The sequence below is a fragment of the Schistocerca nitens genome, unplaced genomic scaffold (assembly GCF_023898315.1).
Source record: "Schistocerca nitens isolate TAMUIC-IGC-003100 unplaced genomic scaffold, iqSchNite1.1 HiC_scaffold_380, whole genome shotgun sequence".
Lineage (NCBI taxonomy): Eukaryota > Metazoa > Arthropoda > Insecta > Orthoptera > Acrididae > Schistocerca > Schistocerca nitens.
Genome location: NW_026045914.1, coordinates 7,595,143 through 7,611,295, shown reverse-complemented (window position 1 = coordinate 7,611,295; position 16,153 = coordinate 7,595,143).

Genomic DNA, 16,153 nt, shown 5'->3' with positions numbered 1-16,153 from the left:
CATGAAGTCACCCGAGCAATTAATTCTACGCACAATTGGAAAGCCCCTGGAAATGATAAAATAGCAAATTTCTGGCTAAAGAAGTTCACCTCAACACATTCACATCTAACTAAATTATTTAACAGTTACATTGCAGACCCATACATATTCCCTGATACACTTACACATGGAATAACTTATCTGAAACCTAAAGATCAAGCAGACACAGCAAACCCAGCTAAATATCGCCCCATAACATGCCTACCAACAATCTACAAAATATTAACTTCAGTCATTACACAGAAATTAATGACACATACAACACAGAACAAAATTATAAATGAAGAACAAAAAGGCTGCTGCAAAGGAGCACGAGGGTGTAAAGAGCAACTGATAATAGATGCAGAGGTGACATATCAAGCTAAAACTAAACAGAGGTCTCTACACTACGCATACATTGATTACCAAAAAGCTTTTGATAGTGTACCCCACTCATGGTTACTACAAATATTGGAAATATACAAAGTAGATCCTAAATTGATACAGTTCCTAAACATAGTAATGAAAAACTGGAAAACCACACTTAATATCCAAACAAATTCAGATAATATCACATCACAGCCAATACAGATTAAGCGTGGAATATACCAAGGAGACTCATTAAGTCCTTTCTGGTTCTGCCTTGCTCTGAACCCACTATCCAACATGCTAAATAATACAAATTATGGATACAATATTACTGGAACATACCCACACAAAATCACACATTTGCTATACATGGATGATCTAAAACTACTGGCAGCAACAAATCAACAACTCAACCAATTACTAAAGATAACAGAAGTATTCAGCAATGATATAAGTATGGCTTTTGGAACAGACAAATGTAAGAAAAATAGCATAGTCAAGGGAAAACACACTAAACAAGAAGATTACATATTGGATAACCACAGCGACTGCATAGAAGCGATGGAAAAAACGGATGCCTATAAATATCTAGGATACAGACAAAAAATAGGAATAGATAATACAAATATTAAAGAAGAACTAAAAGAAAAATATAGACAAAGACTAACAAAAATACTGAAAACAGAATTGACAGCAAGAAACAAGACAAAAGCTATAAATACTTATGCCATACCAATATTGACCTACTCATTTGGAGTAGTGAAATGGAGTAACACAGACCTAGAAGCACTCAATACACTTACACGATCACAATGCCATAAATATAGAATACATCACATACATTCAGCAACAGAAAGATTCACATTAAGCAGAAAGGAAGGAGGAAGGGGATTTATCGATATAAAAAACCTACATTATGGACAGGTAGACAATTTAAGAAAATTCTTTATAGAACGAGCAGAAACTAGCAAAATACACAAAGCAATCACTCATATAAATACATCGGCTACACCACTACAATTTCATAACCACCTCTACAACCCTTTAGACCACATAACATCAACAGATACGAAGAAAGTAAATTGGAAAAAGAAAACACTTCATGGCAAGCACCCGTATCATCTAACACAGCCACACATCGATCAAGACGCATCCAACACATGGCTAAGAAAAGGCAATATATACAGTGAGACAGAAGGATTCATGATTGCAATACAGGATCAAACAATAAACACCAGGTATTACAGCAAGCATATTATTAAAGATCCCAATACCACAACAGATAAATGCAGACTTTGTAAACAACAAATAGAAACAGTAGATCACATCACAAGCGGATGTACAATACTAGCAAATACAGAATACCCCAGAAGACATGACAATGTCGCAAAAATAATACATCAACAGCTTGCCTTACAACATAAACTCTTAAAACAACAAGTCCCTACATACAAGTATGCACCACAAAATGTACTGGAGAATGATGAATACAAATTATACTGGAACAGAACCATTATAACAGATAAAACAACGCCACATAACAAACCTGACATCATACTCACCAATAAAAAGAAGAAATTGACACAACTAATCGAAATATCCATACCCAATACAACAAATATACAAAAGAAAACAGGAGAAAAAATTGAAAAATACATCCAACTGGCTGAGGAAGTCAAAGACATGTGGCATCAGGATAAAGTTGACATCATACCAATTATAGTATCAACTACAGGAGTCATACCACACAATATCCACCAGTACATCAATGCAATACAGCTACATCCAAACACATATATACAACTACAGAAATCAGTAATTATTGATACATGTTCGATTACCCGAAAGTTCCTAAATGCAATTTAACACATACCATACAGTTAAAAGGAAGTGACGCCTGATCAAGGTCCGCGTCACTTTTCATTTTTAACCAGACTTAACGTCTGAGAAAGTAAAGAATAATAATAATAATAATAATAATAAGAAGAAGAAGAAGAAGAAGAAGAAGAAGAAGAAATGTAAGTTACCATAAAAAATGGTTGTATCTGGGAACACTGAAATGTTCCAATTTATCTAATGGTGAGATAGATATTTTGACACCTCATTTTAAACTGACATTTCCAGTTACAAATATGATAGCAGACCAGAATTTGTTATGAAATGTAGATTAAAACTGCAAAATCATACAGAATCAATAAACAGATAGAACATTATCTCTGTAAGGTTAGTTTTTGTTCTACAGAAATGTCAGATCTGACTTTAGAATTTGCCCATCCAAATAGCTTGAAGAAAAGCAAACCCATATTTATATCATTTATAGATTTTGAGGAAGATGAATTAAGAAGTTATTCTTTCCAAGATCTACACATGAACGGAATATGAAAATATCCCGAATGATTCTTAGAATGGAAACTGCACTCTACCATGCACTACACCGCAGTTTGCAGAGAGTGTAACTGTAGATGTAAATGTATTCTGAGAAACACTGGGGATAGCTTATAATACTGTCTCCCTCTCTCCTCAACTACAACGCCCATCTTTATCTGTTTTTTCTCTTTCAGTTACAGTTGGTTTCTGAAGTTGCAAACAATTTTTTGCTCACTGTATTTCATCCTTGCCACCTTCAAGATTTCAGAGTGACTAGTGCAACCCATGTTGTTTCAAGACTCTTGCAGGGAGATGGTGAGGGGAGGGTAGGACTGTAAGGTGCAATGTGGACTTATGACGATCTGTGGGACGAGCATTGGGGAAAGGAGGGTAGGGTAAAGACTATGGGTGCATTTGTGGAATATAAGTTTGTGTGATGCTGGACTGGGGACAGGGGAAGCGTTAAGTAGGTGCAGGACACACCTGGAGGTTTATGGGAACATAGGATATATTGCAGGGTGGGTTCCTATCTCTGCAGTTCTAAAAATCTGATGTTGGTAGGAAGTGCATCGGTGGATGCAGTCATTAAGACACAATTTTGGACAGTGCTCTCAACAACTGTGAGGCCCTGTTGTTTTTTCAGGACACTTTGTTGGTGGCCATTCATGCAGACAGACAGCTTGTCTGTTGTCTTGCCCAAGTGGAATGCAGCACAGTGTTTGCAGCTTATATTCTACACCACATAGCTTGTTTCACAGGTAGCCCTGCCTTTTATGGGATAGTTGTTGCTTTTGACAGGACGTGGTGGTGGTGGTGGTGGTGGTGGTGGTGGTGGTGGTGGTGGTGGTGGTGGTGGTGGAGGAGGATGTATGGGCCATATTGGTCTGTTATAGGAATAGGAGCCATCAGACAAGGGGTTGGGAACAGGGGTTATGTAGGATGGATGAAGTTATTGTGTAGTTTTAGTGGGTGGCATAATACCACTGTGGAAAGGGTGGGAGGGATAGCGGGTAGGACATTTCTCATTTCCAACCACGATGAGAGGTCCTCGTGGAGAATGTGATTCAGTTGTTCCATTCCTGGGTGGTAGTAAGAAGAACACTCCTTTGTGGCCGGATGGCGGGGCTAACTGGGGGCTGATGGGATGACAGGAGAGATGAGTCCCGGGAGAGTTCTCCTGTCACCCACCATCTCCCAAAGTCACACTGTCCAGCTGCAGAGGTCATTTCCCTCATGATTTATTACGAACCAGGACTGTAGCATTCCAGTCACATTCGCTGCTAGGGTTTCAACTAGCTCTCGTTGTGGCCTGAAATGAAATGAAGAATGTTCTACCCACTATTGTTCCCACTCCTCAAAGAGTGTCATGCTGCTGTCCACCAAACCTACACAACATCTTCGTTCATCCTTACAAAACCCCTGCTCACAATCGCAATCTTGGGCCGCTGGTTTATGGAATTACAGTGGCAGCAGCAGCATTTTATTCGGTACTTAATTTCCTGTCCTGAAGACCTATTCAAAAATGTATCACAGTTTACCATTCACTGAAACACAAAATTATTAATTACATAACACATCACTGATGATGTCACTCCCAGAGCTTAGTGGAGATACTCAGGGTAATGGAACAAACACATCCACTTGCTGACGTTAACAGAGGTCAAATGTAAAAATAAGTAAAATGCACACCCATCATTCCATCAACCATCGTCAGTAGGAGTTGTGCGAGTAGAATATACACCAACAAAGAGAGGTTAGAAATGCTACTCATCGATGGGAAGTGTAAGTTAGCAGAACAGTAATTGCAATAATGTTCTGTTTTGTAATGGTATATTTAGTATGATACTTTAATCCTTTAAATACTGAAGTGTAGAGTACACATACAGTAAAGGCTGTTCTTCGTACAGACTGCATTGTCATAACATTTGTTTTATTGTTGTCATTGTTGTCAAAGGTAGGCAAAATGCTACACAGGCAGCGGAACTGCACAGGTAGCGATATCCTGTTAAGAACCCACCTTCCTGACGTATATTTTCTCGTCTTTTTGCGATGCTTCAGGAAATGGGAAGTTTCAACCCACAACAATGCAATCATCACTGAATTTCCACATAGGAAGCTGCCTAAGTCACTGTTCTCACTTTCATTGCTATGAATCCACATGTGAACACACAACAGCTTGAACATGAGATTGGCATTCCTAAAACCAGTGTAAATCATATTCTTACACATCACCAGTTCCATCCTTACCATGCACACCTACGTCAGGAACTACATGGGAATGATTTCCAGAATCATGTACAGTTCTGTCAGTGGGCACAGCAGCAAATCGTCAACAAACCAAACTCTTTCTCCAATATTCTATTTACCGATGAATGTTCCTTCTCAAAAAAAGGACATGTAAATACAGGGAACATGCATTATTGGTCCAGCATCAACCTACAATGGCTTAGATAGGTGTAACATCAGTGTCAATGGAGAGTTAATGTCTGGTGTGGGATGCTTGGTACTACAATTATTGGTCCTTATTTCATTAACAGTAGTCTAAATGGAACAGCGTATACCAGCTTCCTGAGATGAATTCTTCCTCCACTTCTGGATGAAGTGCTGCTAATGACCAGAATGCTTATGTGGTATGAACATGATGGATGTCTAGCACATAATGTCTTTCATGCACGTAGTGTTCTGAATCGAAGGTATCTTGCCAGATGGATTGGTCGAGGAGGAACAGTTACTTGGCATGCTAGGTCTCCTGATTTAAATCGTCCAGACATTTTCTTTGGTGATGCATTAAGGACGTTGTTGATGGCTATATTCCAACAACTCCAGAGAATAGCCAGGAACATATTGAGCTTTCTTGTAATTCTCTTTAGCACCAACACTGGAAGCAGTAAATAATTCTTCCATTCAATGAGTGGGCCAGTGTACCGGTGCCCAGGGTCACCACTCTGAGCACCTCTGAATGTTCTTCTCCTGAGCAATGGTACAGAAGCGTCAAAGCAAATTGTGTGTTATGTGTTTACTTGGTTTTCATTTGTTTTCTGACAACTCCAGGATGTGGAAGAGTTTGTGATCCTGGGCACAAAGTCATTGTTGTGTTACGTAATTAATAACTTTGTGTTTCAATGAATGGTATAATGTGATCCACTTTTGAATAGCTGTTTAGGAGAGGAAGTGAATTACTGAAAAAGAAATACAGAATGCCATTTAAAAAAGTCATACTGCTGTACATATCTTTGTAAAAAAAAAAAGCTACAATGAAGGCAATCACATTAATTGATGTCCCCCTGAAGGCTAAAGAACATTTGCTTAAAACATTATGTTATTTGCATCTGGACAAAACATTAATGTAGGTTGTCCAAGATAAATAGGACACCCTATATGAGAGTGAAGACCTCCTACCTCCTAGTTGCCTTCTGTGTAACTTGGTGTGAAAGGCTTGTCTACTACATTGAAATTTGGTGATTTGTGTATGGCAATGACTGCAAATGTTGAGAGTAAATTGCAAGTTTTTGGCAATGCAGCTTAAGTTAAGTCAGCTATCGAAGTGCGTTAAAAAACGGGATGAAGAGTGGATAGCAGAATTACAGGGTATGTCTAGAGATTGTAAGTTTGAATGTCATCAGTGTGACATGTCTTATGTAGATGCCATTATCTGTGATATAATTACAAGGTTTGCTTTGGATCAGTTGTTGCAAGTGAAGCCTTCAGTTAACTGATCTATCTCTCGGTGATATGGCACAGTCAGTATGATCGTATGAGCTGTCTGTGCAGACCCAGGAAGCATTTCTTGAAGAGTGCCACATGGCGTAAGAGGATTGTAGTTATTCCTGTAATACACTGTCAGACGACACAGCAGCTTCTCGTTCCTTGGGGCTGATCTGCATGTGCCACCATTAGTTCTCAAAAAGCAGTCTTGCTGCAGCTCTGTTAAGCAACTTAATAAGACTTAATAAAACAGATGGTAGGAATAGACTTTGTCCATTAGTGGACATGTCTTCATATGAAAGGTGCAGTGGTATCACAATTCGTGGTCCAGTACAGGAGAAGATCCTGACCACCTCCTTGGCACTGGTAAGCTTCTTAGATTGTAGGGCATGCCTCAGTTGCCCCACACAACATATGTGGTGGAAATGTCTGCATTTAAATGAGGGTGGTCTCAGGTGCAATCACAGTAGCAGCATCACTGATGTCTACGCTACGGAGTGTAGTGTTAACAATGCTGACTAGTTGTCAATTAACACATTTTCCATGCCTAGCTCACAAATCTGGCAAACAGCTCACAATCTAGTACATTTAGAGATACTAGGTTGTGTTTCAGCTTGATATTGGTGCTGTGGCCATGTTGGTAAATGTGCCAATGTATCACAAGCTGTGTAGAATTTAACAAGAAAAGTGTCTCCTATAGTTGCCAAAGAGTTCCATTAAGATGTCAACTGGTTATGGCAGCAGAATATGAGAATCTGGACCACCAAGTAACATTCTTGGTGGTCAATTCCTCTTTGGCAACAAATAATTGTGGATTTGATGCTTTTACAGCATTTTGACATCAAACAATTTAATGCCACCAGTCATTTCCTTTCATGACACTGAATCACTTTCACAGTTCCATAAATAGCTGAGCAAACACTTGGTATAGCAAGGGATTTGCTGTCCCACATTCAGCTTATGTGGCCTGTGAACACAAAGTTTTCCTGTGCTTGCACTTTGCCATTTGCTATGAGAGATGTAGTTGACACTGAATTAGGCAAATTACAGGAATTAAGGGTTATTTTGATTGCAGCATTGAGTGAGTGGGCAATGCCATTAATTTTGGCTAAAGAAACCCAATGCAGGAATTGGGTTGTATGGCAGTTTTAAAGCCACAATTAAAACACGGAGTTGGAAGTTCATCCATTCCCTGTCATTGAGGAGATACTAATGAAGGTGGGGGGTGGACATTATTTTTCAAACATTGGGTGGGCATTATTTTTCAAACATTGATTTGAGAGACACGTATTTGCAGTTGCTCATTATTAATGTATAAGTTTAGTAGATTGCCTTTGGTATTCCTACTGTTAGTGAATTTCATCAAGCAGAGAGTTCGCCATACCCTGAAGTGTGCATCTTATCTGGATGATTTAATTTTCAGACATGCCACCCACATTCTCAGAACTTACAGTGGATGTTTCAGGTGTGGAGGACAATGGTGTGCATTGTAGGTTGGGAAATTGTACTTTTTTGCACCCAGTGTCAAGTATGAAGACCATACCTTAAGTAATGAGTTCTTTGTAACAATTGATTAGCTGCCCACACATCAGAACTTGAACGAACTGTTGTTGTTCCTTTCCAAGGGGAACTAGTATAACAAATCCAAACCAAATGTGTTTGTGATCTCTCACCCTCTGTCAGCTCCATAAGACAGATGCAAAATTTGTTTGGTCAGGCACCTGTCAGAATGCATTTTTGTGGTTAAAACACAGTTTATGTTCCTTGCCTTACTACCTTTAATCCCAAGAAAACCTTAATACTGGCTGCTGTTGCATTGCAGCAGATAATTATCTTTGGACCTAAAGCCCCCTAAAAGAATTAATCCCTGATAGAGGTGGTGTTAAAAATCTTTGTTTGCCTGTATGTCTCTAAATTTGTTTGTCATGTATCATAAACAGTTAGTACCATTGAGCAATATTTCTCAACAATTATATTGATGATATCTCGTTTTGGTCCTACGTCCAGCATGCTAATGCCTATTCATTGTCCCAGTTGCCTGTGAGTCCTAATGTGGAGTTTTATAGGGAAGAAACAATTTGTTTTGTCACTTACAATATTTTAGAAACAACACTGAAAGATCAGTTGTGATTACCTGCTCACCTTTCCACAGATTCCCATCTCAATTTTTGACCTTATTCAGTACGAAAGAAAGGCTCAGTCTGCCAGGCAATGTTGTCGCTTAAAATGCATGACAAACGAAATGTTGTAGTTCCACCTCCACCTCGTCCACACACCCTCTGGTTGCTGCTGCACGTCTTCCATGAAAGCATTAAGGTGATGGCATATATAATGGCTTGAGATAAACTCCACGTTGAATGTCTGGTGAGGCTGTGTTGTGCTTGTCACGGAACTGAGCAGCCACTCACCAGAAGTTTTCCCCTCACCCTCAAATGGCTAAGACAGGGGGGTAGAATACGTGCGGATTTTGTCAGTCCCTTTAATGGGGAAATGTGGTTGATACTGGTGGGCCTTGGGTTCCACTTTCCCTATTAGCATGGATGTCAACAACAATGAGATCCACCAGCAGTGAGAGGGTGCACCAGCCATGCTGGTCTCTCTCAACTGCCAGGTCACTGCTTTATGGTTTGATGCATTTTGTCACAGTAGTGGTATGTTGCACGTGATCACCACTATTGAACTTAAAGGTGGAGTGGAAGGTCAGGATATTTATGACCTAAGTGTGGAAAGTGGTGCAAAAAATGCTGGTAAATGATGTTCTTCCACAATTCTTAGCCACATACTGTGTTATCCTGGTGAATGGCTATAGTCAGACGGAATTTGTAATGAGGACTGGGTGTTGGAAACATAGACTGACACTTTAACATTTATATTGAAATTAAATACTCATAATAAAGTAATTAATCACTATCTCTCTTTTGGTTCCACCTTCTGTGGATTATATGTCCCAGTGGACATTTAGCATAATTGCTTCTTTCTAAAATTTTAATGTGCTTAAAGGTATTTAATCAAAAACGTGTAAAAGTGTAATGAACATTTACACAGTTAAAATGTACTTGAAACTGATTGAACAGAAAAATTTTCTATTAATCATGAAATAGTGATTAAGGAAATTTTCTCATAAATTTGTGCCCTCCCCTCACACACTAGGCAATATAAGCATCTCGTGTACTTTTACAAATAAGGTAGACTTTAACAACACTTAATTACAGACACTTGAAAGGCTTAGTAAACTTCTTTTAATCATCTCTCGTTTGGCAACCCATGTTCTGCTACACAACCAGCTATTGTGCAGCTTACAGCAGCAAATGGCAATGTACTGGAACTACTGGCAATATTGACTAGTGGTCCACAACCTTTACATTTTATTATGTAATCTGAAAACAACCTTAATTAGTTCCTGGAAACCAATATCAGTGTGGGAAAATGTCCACAGGATTTTACCAAGTTGTGAGAAAATTAGTTACATCACTAACAGTCTAGACCCCTAAACATAATTTTTTCTACAGTGACTCAGTGCTCGCATATTATAATTTTGCCAATCATTTACATCACTAGAACTTTACACCTGACACACAATTACCTAAAACATCATGTGCTAACAGCATGCATAAAACAACCACCTTTTTGTGTGGATACTGCTTCAGCATATTTAAATATCAAATTGGACCTACATCTATATTTGATTGTTTGTCACTGTAATGTGAACCTGTAAAATCACTCTACTTATATCATGCAGGAACACCTCATTCGACATTCATCTGCTCAGATGTTGCATTCACATACATACAATGAGATCCCCCAGGGCGTCCGCAACTCTTTTGTGGATACGTGCGTGGTGAGCACGGGGCCCCAAGCCATTGCAGCCTTCTTTCTCTCCAGGGCTGCATTTCCTTTCCCTTCCCCTCCTTTCCCCTCCTTGCTCCTTTCCCCTCGCCCTCTCCCCTCCCTCTCTTAGTGTCCTTGTTTATGTTGACCCCGCTATCCTCCTGGTCCTGTTGGTTTTCCAATTCGGCTTTGTTTCATAATCATCTCCTCCTTTTGGCATTCCTTGGTCCCCCTCTGGGGTTTGACCTCCATTACAAAATTTCTCCTCCGTAGTGTGAGCCATTTGGGGAAGAGCACCTTACCTAGTGTCTCCGACGTACGCCCTCCTAGTACATTCCACCTTTTCTTTCACGTCGTTGTCTGATTCTAGCCAGCCCGTGTGGTGGGGTCGCTATGTACCCTTTTGGTTGAGCCCCCTGAACACACAGGCTTCACACTTCTGATACCTGAGCTGTGACCACCTCATGCATGCCTTGGAGTAGTTGCTCGTCATCCTGGAGCATCGGAACTCCCGGCAATGGCCGCCATGCCAGACAGCCCTTGCTGTGGCTGTGAGGCGCCCGTGAGGAGAGCCCCTGATCGGAGAGGGTGGTATCAGGGCGGACGCTATGCAAATGAAACGCATACGGGTCCAGAATTCTGGCTGTTCTTCTGCAGCCATCTCTCTGCATGGAACTGATTCCTCAAGTGCTGCTTCTCTTGCCCCTTTGGCCTTCCCTTCCATGGCTACCCCCTGGGAAGAGGGTCAGGCCCATCGTTTAGGGGCAAAACCTTTCCCCCACCATCTAGTCTGCACTGATGGAGATACTTTAACCAGTGTCAAACTTTTATTCTTTGTGGAACACATTGAAGACAAGTTTGGCGAAGTGGACTCCCTGAGCAAGATGCGGTCGGGTTCGTTGCTGATAAAAACTGTTTCAGCTGCCCAATCTGCGGCCCTTCGTGCCTGTACCCATCTTGGCACAATTCCTGTGTCCATTACCCCTCACCAGTCTCTAAATATGGTTCAAGGTGTGATATTTCACAGGGACCTCATCCTTCAAACTGATGAGTAACTTCGGGACAATCTCGGACGGCGCGGTGTTCACGTTGTTCGGCGTGTTCAGAAGGGTCCTAAAGACAATTGTATTGATACTGGTGCTTTTATCCTGGCCTTTGAAGGGGATACCCTCCCTGAGAAAGTTAAGATTATGGTCTATCGCTGTGACGTGAAGCCGTATATCCCACCTCCTATGAGGTGTTTTAAGTGCTTGCGTTTTGGCCACATGTCTTCCCACTGTTCCCAGGCCCCTCTTTGTGGTGACTGTGGATGTCCACTCCATGAGGGAAGTCCCTGTGTTCCCCCTCCTGTATGTGTAAATTGTCATGGTAGTCATTCTCCACGTTCACCAGATTGCCCAGTATATAAGAAGGAAAAAAGATACAGGAGTATAAGTCCCTCGATCGTTTAACCTACACAGAGGCCCGTAAGAAATATGCACGACTTCACCCTGTGTCCATGATACCTAGTTATGCCTTGGTTACATCTTCACCCCTTCCTCCCCCTTCCTTACCACCATCCCGGACCCCTCTCCTCCCCCCCTCCCCTGCGGCTCCCACACCTTCTCCTATGGGCACTGCTCCCCCTCCCCATCCGGAGAAGTGTCCCACTACTTTGGCATCTGCCGGTCAAGGGTGCGTCTTCCAGGATGCCCCTTCCTGGCACCTTCCAGGCCAAAGGTCTGCTGCCACACGATGACCGCAAGAGCCGCGGTCTGTCGGCCCCCAGGTCGCCCGGTCTCTTTCTGTTCCTGATCTTGCTGCAGCTGGCTCCTTTATGCCACACAGCCCTCCTCGATCTCAGCCTGAAAAGAAGAAGAAACATGAGTCCCAGGACAAAGAGCCTCTGGTGTCACCGGAGGTCCCTTCTCCGACTTCACAACCGGACTCTGACCTCTGGTTCATGGATGTTGCCCCCTCCTTGTCGGTGACGGGTGGGGACCTGGCGGTATGACTGGATTTAGCGTGTTCAGCCCCCATTTAAACCATCGTTCTGCGGTTCTCCAATGGAATTGTAACGGATACTATCATCATCTTCCGGAATTGAAATCTCTTCTTTCGTCCTACTCTGCAGCTTGTGTGGTTCTCAAGGAATCTCATTTTACTGATGCTCACTCACCGACCCTCCGCGGGTTTCCGTGTTTTCTGTCGAAACTGGGTCGGACCCCTGCGGGCTTCTGGTGGTGTTTGTACGTTGATCCGTACAGACATTGCTAGCACGTGGATTCCTCTTCAGACTACATTGGAAGCAGTGGCTGTTAGGGGCCACTTAGGCTCTGCAGTCATAGTTTGCAATCTTTATCTCCCTCCTGGCAGGACTCTTACACCTGCTGCCTTAACCGCACTTCTTCAGCAACTTGCTCCTCCCTTGGGAATTTTAATGCTCAACATCCTTTGTGGGGCAGTGCCTTTCCATCTAGATGAGGTCTTCTTATAGACCAATTTATTGCAGACCACGACCTGTGCCTTCCTAATGATGGCTCCCTTACTCATTTCAGTGCCGGTCATGGTACCTTTTCTGCCATTGATCTTTCTTCTCCCTCTCTCCTCCCTTCATTACACTGGTCGCCACACGACGACCTTTGTGATAGTGACCATTTCCCATTGATTATCACACTCCCTTCCCGCTCCTCGATGGACAGGTTACCTCGTTGGTCTTTCCAACGTGCCGATTGGCCTCTATACACTGCACAGGTCATGTTTTCTCCCTCTTTGTCGGGTTGTATTGATGACGTCCTACGTGACGTGTCTGGCGCGATTATTTGCACTGCTACCCTTGCTGTCCCGTGCTCATCTGGACCATTTCATCGCCGGCAAGTCCCGTGGTGGTGTACGGCCATTGCCATTGCCATCGCCATCCGTGATCGCCGTCGAGCTTTGCAACACTTTAAGAGGCACCCATCCGTAGCCAGCCTTACTACCTTTAAACGCCTTCACGCTAAAGCCCGTTATTTAATCAAACAGGGCAAGCGCATATGTTGAGAACGATTCGTTTCTTCCCTTGGTTCTGCTGTCCCTCTGTCACGGGTATGGGCTACACTTCGCTCTCTCCAAGGTTGCCATCGGCCGTCCACCCTCCCAGGCCTTCACCTCCCAGATGGCCTTTGTACGGACCCATTAGTTCTTGCAGAACATCTTGCGACCCATTTTGCAGTAGCATTAGCGTCAGCCTCCTATCCAGCTGCTTTCCTTCATCAGAAACAGTGGTCTGAAGCTTCCACCTTATGTTTCACACCTTGTGAATCAGAATCTTACAACGAACCCTTTACTGAATGGGAATTTCTTTCTGCTCTATCTTCTTCTCATGATACGGCTCCTGGCCCAGATTCCATTCATAACCAACTGCTTCAATACCTCAGTGCTCCACAACGGCAACATCTTCTTCACGTGTTTAACCGTATCTGGCTCCAGGGTGACTTCCCTTCTCAGTGGAGGGATAGTATTGTGGTTCCTGTCCTTAAGCCTGGTAAGAACCCCCTATCTGTTGACAGCTATCGGCCAATTAGTTTGACCAATGTTGTTTGTAAGTTACTTGAACGGATGGTAGCCTGTCGGCTCAATTTGGTCCTCGAATCTCAGGATCTATTGTCCCCCTACCAGTGTGGCTTTCGAGAGTGACGGTCTCCAATTGATCATTTACTGCGCTTGGAATCCGCAGTTCGGCAGGCCTTTCCCAGCGCCGCCATTTGGTTGCAGTGTTTTTTGACCTTCGCAAGGCCTATGACATGGCCTGGCGCCATCACATCTTACTTACCCTTCATCAGTGGGGTCTTCGGGGCCCACTCACGATTTTTATCCACCAGTTCCTGATCCATCGGTCATTCAGAGTTCGAGTTGGTACTGCTTTTAGTTCTCCACGGACCCAGGAGACGGGCATCACACGGGGTTCTGTCTTGAGTGTCCTTCTTTTCCTCATTGCTATCGATGGACTTGTGGCCTCTGTCGGTCCCTTGGTCGCCCCTGCCCTGTACTTGGAAGATTTCTGCATTTGGGTTAGTTCCTCCACGATGGCATCTGCAGAATGGCAGCACCAGGTAGCTATATGGCGTGCCTTTGCATGGACCCTCTCACACTGGTTTCAATTCTCTCCTTTCAAATCGCGAGTGGTCCATTTCTGTCGCCATACTACAATCCACCCTGATTCAGAGCTCTACCTTGATGCACAACGATTGCCTGTGGTCCCACAGTTTCGTTTCCTGGGTCTTCATTTCGACAACAAGCTCACTTGGCTGCCCCATATCAGACTCCTGAAGGTAGGATGTTTCCGTAAACTCAATGTCCTTTGTTTCCTTGCCCACTCCTCTTGTGGTGCGGACCATTCCCTCCTCCTCCATTTTTATCGTGCTCTAGTTCTGTCTCACTTGGAATATGGTTGTCAAGTTTATGGTTCAGTTGCTCCTTCCACACTGCACGTGCTGGATCCAGTCCACCATCGTGGTATCCGTTCGGCCACTGGTGCCTTCCCTACTAGCCCTGTTGATAGTCTCCCGGTTGAAGCATAGTATTGGCTTCGTTCTCTTGCCAACTTCCCTCATTTTGTTTTTACCAATGACAACATGACTGCCCTTTTACGTTTTTCCCTTTTTCTGTTTTATTGTTCTGACTTTACTGCGATGTCCCATTAGCGGAATGGAGCATATTTGAAACAAGGGACTGATGACCTTGCTGTTTGGTCCCTTAAACCTCAAACAACCAACCAACCAACCATATAATGAGAAAGGTTATGGTGAATTGAGAAAATAGCTCGATGCAACATAAGAATGACACTTGTTCCTAAAAAGAGTAAATTTTGTTACGGAATCGCAACAGTTAGCAGCAAAATGATGACAGAATGCTGATTTGTCACCACTAGTATACATGTAGGCTGCATAACCAGAAATGTAGACATATGTTGTACGGTAGTAATATAGGTGTAGAACACACTGTTAGAGGTAATTCCTTTATCCTGTGCTGTCCATATGTCACCCAGCAGTCTACTGTCATACAAAATCCAACCACCTGCATCTCAGGCCACAGTCGTAAGGTATCTCCATACACATACCTGACCTGGAAATCTGAATAAACACCGATCTCTCCCAAGCTCCAATGATTGTGAGCATGCCCAGAAGCAACCTGCTGTCTCCTCGTGCCAACTTACACAGATTTCCACTCTGTGAATCTAGCTCCAGTTTCTGGCCCAGTATAGCACCACCCCAAATGTCAAAGATGCTTGCTATCACAAATCTGCCACTCTGTGGCACACTGTTGGAGACAGTAGGTGTAAAATACACAGGAACCCATTACAACAGTGACACAAGCATTGCCAACTGCTACCTGAGTTAACTCTAGGGCCTACAACCTGTACAGAGAATGTTGGTATTTCATTTTAGTGTATAGGGCTATGGGACTCGGGACCCCACACCACAACTATTACTTAATGTCACAGCAGCATTCATTGTACACGGTGCAGTAATTTCAGCTGACAGCGTTTGCTTCGCTACCTCTGTTGCCACATCAGCAACCCACCGAACCAGGCAAATAAGAGTTGTCACATTCGAAGCTGCATTTCGGGGCTGCAGCTACATCTGAGAATACTGACGTCCAGACAGAAATGCTGGCTGGGCTTCTGGCAAATCGCTCTCTCCCCCTCAACCCCTGCCTACTAAATACTTAAGACAGAGGTATGGGCATCTTTGGCTTTATATCTCCATTAAAGGGGGAGGGGTTGGTCATCCACACCTGCAGATCATGGAATAGCAATAAAGAACATGGAACTAGTGATGCTGGAATACAACGAACTGATTGTGGTGGCTCCCGACATGGTGCATCCTGGCTGTGTGTATTGAAA